This window comes from Sturnus vulgaris, chromosome 23 (genome assembly GCF_052056855.1).
Source record: "Sturnus vulgaris isolate bStuVul1 chromosome 23, bStuVul1.hap1, whole genome shotgun sequence".
Taxonomy (NCBI): domain Eukaryota; kingdom Metazoa; phylum Chordata; class Aves; order Passeriformes; family Sturnidae; genus Sturnus; species Sturnus vulgaris.
The window spans coordinates 7,400,976-7,407,830 of record NC_142265.1 but is presented as its reverse complement, the minus strand read 5'-3'; the positions used below and the strand labels follow the sequence as shown (position 1 = coordinate 7,407,830).

General features: G+C 40.7%; 1 long non-coding RNA gene across 1 annotated transcript; it reads right to left on the bottom strand.

Annotated features, from left to right (window-relative positions):
* Positions 1-1,291: 1,291 nt before the first annotated feature.
* On the bottom strand, positions 1,292-6,445 carry LOC148221369 (uncharacterized). Its single transcript, XR_015808204.1, has 3 exons — positions 6,276-6,445; positions 5,183-5,755; positions 1,292-2,972 (listed from the first exon to the last, which is right to left on the bottom strand). It is a non-coding gene; the product is annotated as an uncharacterized LOC148221369 (long non-coding RNA).
* Between the last annotated feature and the right edge of the window lie 410 nt (positions 6,446-6,855).

The following is a 6,855-nucleotide window of genomic DNA, read 5'->3' as shown; positions in this document are numbered from 1 at the left end:
GGATCCCGCATCCCTCTGCCCGTGTCCCCCCTCCCCGATCCCGTTTTTTATCCCCATCCCATCCCCCCGCCCACCAGGAGCCACCCACGGGCGGGTCCATCCCCACGCTGGAAGTTTTTTTGGGTTTTTTTGGGGGAAGGTTTTTTTTTTTTTCCTGCGCTTTCCCATATCTGGATTTGCAGTGCAGAAGCGGGATGAGCTTTATTGTTCCCTGCCTGCCACGCTGAGCTGCTTTATTCCATCCCAATCCCAATTTTTCCAAATCTAAACACTGTCAGTTGGAAAGGATCACAGCAAGGATCACCAAATCCAACTTGAAGTGAAAAATCCCGGGATCGACTCCAAAATCTGGGCTTTTTTAGCTCGTGCTGTTAAAATTCTTTGAGGGAAGAGCCTGGGAAGGGAAAACTCAGCACGGGAATTGTGATTCCCGCACGGATCATCGGGATGATTTCCTGGGATGCTGCTCCGCACTTTTTCCCTGCAGTTTCTCCCCATCCAGCCCTGGCTCCAAGGGATTTTCCCAGGAAAAGCGGCCGAGCAGCAAAGTGAATCTGTTCAAAATAACCGGGATCGATGCTTTAAAACGGGACATCGATGATTGTGCAGAAAACTTAAATCCTTGAGCCGCTCTTGGGAGGTCAAGTGGAGAAGCTGTTCCTGAAATTGATATTTTAAAGGGAGAAAAAAAAAAATTCTTTAAAATGCCCCGAGAACAGCCCGGCAGAATCAGGAATTCCAGAGGGAAGTGTTGGAACGCTGCTGGCTCTGAGCGTGTGTCACGTCTGGGAAACAGGAACAGGCTCTGATGTTTCCTGGCTTTTTCAGAAAAATAAAAATACCTCTAACAACCACGCTGTTCCCTGACTTTCTGAATCCCAGCCAGAATTAAAGCAAAATTAAAATCTTCTGAAAAGTGCTGAAGCTTCCACTTCCTTCTCTTAACCATTATTGAGAAATAAATGGGAAATAGACAGAAAATAAAGGAGAAAAGTGTAGAAAAACAGCAGCCTTTTAATTTCTAAACCTTTTAATAATAGTACAGGATAAAACTGAGCAGTTATTGCAGTAGTAGTAGTTGTAATAATAGTAATAAAAATAGAAATAACAATAGTAATAGCAATAATAATAGTAATAATAATAATAGTAATAATAATAATAATAATAATAATAATAATAATAATAATAATAATAATAATAGTATCATCCAGGACATCTTTTCCCCCTAAATAGAATCTGAGGATTTAGACTGAGGGAAATAAAAACCAGACTTTGGGCCGAGCAGACAGACTTGGTTCAGCATTTTAATAAACTTTGAGGAGAGGAAGTGCTTAATAGGAACCAACTTAAAAGCTTAAATAAGGAGGAAGGAAAAAAAGGAGACTTTTATGTCTAAAATGAAGACGTCATTGCTGAAAGTACCTTTGGAAATCTTGTTTTCCAGGTTATTTCTCCAATCACTGCATTTATCAGCTTTAATATTTCAGTGCTACTCCGTGCAATTGAGGAATTAAATTGTATTAATTCAGAAATGTGGTTCTTAAACTTCGAATCATTTATCTCTGCTTTGTATCCTGGGAATTAGAGCAGAAGGAAAGAAAAGCCTTAATAGAATCCAGACCTCTTGTTCTTGGATTTTATTCTCCTGATAAACATCCGGCTGGGCCAGGCCAAACCATTATAAATCAGTAAATCTACATTTCACTGCTGATAATAATAAAAATCTCCAAATAGAATTCTTCTTTTATTGCTCAAATCCAGTTTCTGAGAGCTTTTTTAGGGAGCAGAGTGGCCACTTTGATAACTTGGTTATAAAATTAATTTTGTGTTTCAGTGGGTGAAAACTTGGAGGCAGCAATGGAAAAAAAATAATAAATAAAAATTAAAAAACCAAAACACAATGGCCAGTCTGTAAAGATTCCTTTCATGTTAAACTGAGAAATTTAGACTCACTGCCTTATTTCTTGTGGTTTTGAGATAGAAAATTGTCCTTAAGAAGCTTTTTTAGCTCGATTAAACTTCATTTACCTGCTGGGCCTGGCCTGGAATTTCAGAGTTCCCCAGGCTGCAGGATCCTCTTTGCTTTAGGAATTTCTTGGATAAACTCACATTCTCTTCCCAGAATTATTCCATTTCCAAGCTTTTCTCCTTCAGATTTGTTCATGTCTGAATCAAATCTGAAACCTGGATTTGAACACCAAGCAATATCTGTGACTGATAATAACCTGAACATTATTCTTATTCTGTCCACTGCATTAATTTGAATTTTCTTCGACTTCTGGGATGCTTTTAGCATGTCCTAGATTTGTGAAATAAAAAGCCATTTACTCTATGAAATGAATCTTTATGGCTGCCTGCTGCCCAAAGCTGCAAATCCTGGCTTTCATCTCTGCTTGGAAAACCCCTCCAAACCCATCAAATCCAACTGATTAAAAAAAAATAATAATAATAAAAAAATAAAAAATTAAAAAGAATGAGAGCCTCAGTGAACTGTTGCTGGCTGCAGGCAGAATTCAGAGCAGACTAATGGATGGTGATGGAGGAAATTCCTTTTGGGATGATGGATGGGCAAAGGGGGATTGCTGACTTGCAGGAAAAGCCTGCAGAGCTCAGCACCTGCAGATTGCTCTGCCTGGCCTGGCTCCCAAACCCAACTTCCCACTAAAAATGGAGAGTGCTTTACCCAAATTAAAAAAAAAAAAAAAAAAAAAAAAAAAAAAAAAAAAAAAAAAAGGGGGAGTGCTTTACTCAAATTAGAAAAAAAAAGATAATTGCAGAGTCAGGCTGAAAATGCAATTTTTGTGTTGAATGGTTTGTCTGAGTTTGCTTTATTTGTGATGGTGGGGGAACATTAATTAATCAGGTCAGTAATTGGGGTTCCAGCAGAAGTTTCCATCTTCTTTCAGGTCATTTCCACTCCAGTCCAGCTTCTCCAAGGATGAGAAAGAGCTGCCACCAGGGGCCTTGATTTCCTTTATTCAATAAGAATAAAATGAGGGAAATGTGAGAACAGAGGCCTCAGTAAGGCTGAGATGAGCCCAGTCAGAACGGGAATCAAACCCTGCAAATCTGGAGAAGAGAAAAAAACCTCAAAATTCCATTTTCTCCTGATGTTTTTTAGCGGAAATGAGTTGTAAAGGAGGGGAATCACCGGGGAAATGTCCTTGGCAGGAACCCAACCCTTGTTTTATTTCACTGTCCTGTCCGTTGGTGCCTCTGCCTTGTGTCCTCACAATTCCTGTGGGTTTGATTCCTGTTTCCAAATTCCTCATCCTGGCATTCCAGACCCCTTTACCTGGCTGTGTGGCTAGTGATTGTTGCTTTGGGCAATCAGCTAACTACACTGCCTGGCAACCAGGCTGATGGCAGAGCCTTTCACCTCTTCTTTTTCTTCCAAAAACCATTATTCATTCTTTTCTCTAATTAAAATTCTTCGTTAAGCTAAGTGGTCAGAGAAAAAAAAAAAGAACAAAACCAGTTTATATCCACAGTGCATTTAATATTTAATCATTGCTCAAAACTGCCTTCGCTTACCTTGCTTAATAAAACATGAAAAACAAATGAAAATTATTGATATCTGGCAGATAAGCTGAAGGATGCAGCCTAAAAAAATCCATAGGCCAGTCTGTGTGTATTAAAAATTAAATATACAGTAAATGAATCATTGAAATACCAGACAATATTCCTGGTCCAGGAAAATTCCTGAGGATTTTCAACTTCAAAAAAGACAAGATTTCACTTCACACGACCAACATGTACCACACACTGCTGTAAAATTCTGGAAGGAAAATTGAAATAAATCACAGTAGGAATGAGGAAATTGGGAGTTTCCAGGCTGAGGTTGGAGTGGGGAATTCTGTGCCTTGTTTTGATGGCAGTGGAATTAGTGATTGTGGAATTCTGGATACAATCAGCTAACTACACTGCCTGCAAACCAAGAACTTCTCCTGGAGTCATGGAACTCAAACCTGCAAGCAAAGAAAGAACTTCCAATAATTCCATTCATATTCTCCACCTCCTCAAATACTCTTAAAGGAATAAGGAATTGGCAAGAATGGAAAATATTGGTCATATCACCCTTATTCTGCTAAATTCCTTTCTATTTCTATTTCTATTTCTATTTCTATTTCTATTTCTATTTCTATTTACATTGATATTGATATTTTCATAGACATAGTCATAGTCATAATTTTATATCATTTCTATTTCTATTTCTATTTCTATTTCTATTTCTATTTCTATTTCTATTTCTATTTCTTTCTATTCATATTGATATTCATACTCATATTCATATATTGTATAGTTTTAATATCTTATATACAATATTTATACCAATATTTAGTATTTACACCACATTTTAAGAGTTCTTGCTAATAAAAACTGCAGTGAACACAACACACAGACCATTTCAAGAGTGCAGAGGCAGAACAACCAAACACTAAAATATAAATTATTATACAGCACCACGAGGGGAAAGGGGGATGAGGAAAACCTTGGCACGGAGTCCTTGCTGTATCCAGAGGTGGGAGTGCAAATCCAGCTGCAAATTTGGGCCAAGACAAAACATTCCATGGGAATCTCATGGTGCCAGCCCTGCAGCATCTCAGCTCTTTGTGCTCCTGTCCCTGGGCCCTGCTTGGCTCTGGGCCCTTTTCCATGGATTTTGGGCCATTTCCATGGGGAGTTTTCCACAATGAAGTACAGCAGGGATGGTGGAATTTCACCATTTCCCTGAATTTCAAAAAGCTTTTTTTTTATTTATTTATTTTTTTTTTGTTTCCCTAAAAAACTAGAGGAGCACAGATCGTGCTGTCAGTCAGGTGTCAGCAGGCTCCAATTTTTACACTCATTTGAGGCAGCTAAAAAAAAAAAAAGGAACAGATCTGTTCTGAGTGTGTGTCAGCAGTTCTCATCAATTATGTCTCGTGTCTGATAGACGTGCATGCAATTAATAACGTGATGAAGCTGTTTTATATAGATCATCAAGCTAAAACAGGAGTGAGACACAATCTGTGAGCTTGCAAGGAGGAGTTTTTCTGATGAAGATTTTTTTTTAATGGTGAAGATTTTTTTTTTTTTCTGATGAAATTCGTTTTCTGATGAAATTTTTTTTTCTGCTGAAAAAAATGAAACGGTTTTGATGAAACATAAAAAACTCAGGACTTACCCTCAAGCAGCTTACCTTGGAATAATCCTGATGAGGACAGAGCTGAGACAAAAATGATTTAATGGGAAGGGAGAAAAATGGGTGGAAAAATCGCTTTTCCCTTTCCCAGGCCGTGGCAGAATTCCTCTGGGGATGCTCCCATCTTTTCCCATCTTTTCCCCTGGGGCTCCTGGCTCGGAGTGTCCCCAGGTCAGCCCATGCTGGGAGCTTTGTGTACTCGCTGTCACCATGGCCACCCTGCCAGGGCCACTTGGGGACAGTGCAGGTGGCCCCGGCCGTGGCAGCTTTGTTGGTTTCCCTGGGCAAAGCCAACGTGGGGAACACACCCCGAGTTTGGAATTTCCATCCCAACTCCTCCAGGGGAGGAGGCTGAGCCCAGCTCGGGTGGCACTGGTGGCACTCCCAGCTCGTGTCCCTGCAGCTCCAGGCTGGGTGAATTCCCACCAGGAATCCCCAAAGGGCAGAGGAGCAGCTCAGAGGGATGAGAGTCCTGAGCTCTGCCAGCTCTTCTTCACCTCCTGCACCCCCTGTTTTTTTTGGGGGGTCGCCCCAGCCATTTCTCCTTGCTTGCCCTTGAACTCTTCAGCTCTGAAAATCGAGGCACACAAACAGAAGAAGAAAAAAAAAACCAGAAAATTTGAAGAGTTATGGCAACAGCTCTTAGACTCCATAAAATCAACCCAGGTCGCTTTGCACTCTTTCCTTCGTTATTTAAATTTAGAACATCCTGGATCAACACCACTGGGGGTTTTTTTTAATGACTTAAATCACAAAATCTTAAATTAAATTCTAACAACATGGAATACTCAAACCCTTAAATTTTTTGTGGTAGTGATCAGAATCAGCTTCTGGTTTGCTCCAGTCTAAAATAATTCTTTTTACAGAGACTGCATGGTTTAAGTACAGGTGTCTCAGTTTGAAACCTCCAGCTCTGAGGTTTCTTCTGCCCTCTGATTTAGTGGTCCATGGAATTGGTGCTTCTGAATGTGACCAAACAAATGCAAGTTGCTTTTCCCTCAGGAGATTGCCACTGAGGAAACTTTTCCACACGGAAATCTCTCAGGCTTTCTGATTTTTACATCAATATCCGTGAACTGCAGCTGCTTACCTGGAGGGGCTGCTTGCCATCCATCACCCACAAAAATCAAATGGCTGGCAGAGGGGAGATTACCACTGGCAAGCTGCACTTGGTTCCTTTATTTCCGGGTACTCAATCCTTTAAAGCAGGAAAACTGCAAAAAACAAACTCCTTCAGGGGTGTTGAGGGGAGCTGTTTGCTTTGGGCTGCAGTTACTACAGAAACTGTGCCTGCCTCTGTCCCTTGGTGGCTCAAGCCTAGGCTTGCCTGCTGACCCAGGGCACAGCTCATTTAATCTGGCTAAGAATGCTCCTGCTGAGCTGGGGGCCTGATTTCAGCTCCTCTGGAGGCTTTGGACACATTTCCCCAGGGTTCAGCGAGCTCTGGACCAGCCCCATGGATATCCAGGCACTGATTTTTTAGTGATTTGGCTTTTTTTTTTTTTTTTTTCTGTTCCTAGTAAGGATTAAAGCAACATCATTTCACAAAAGGCACAAAAATCTCCTCATTTATCCCCTGCTTCCTCTCAGCCAGAACTTGGCTGTCCATCCTGGGTTTTTCTGGGATGAAAACAGTTTTTGTTTGGATGCAGCCGGGAATGAGTGGGAGC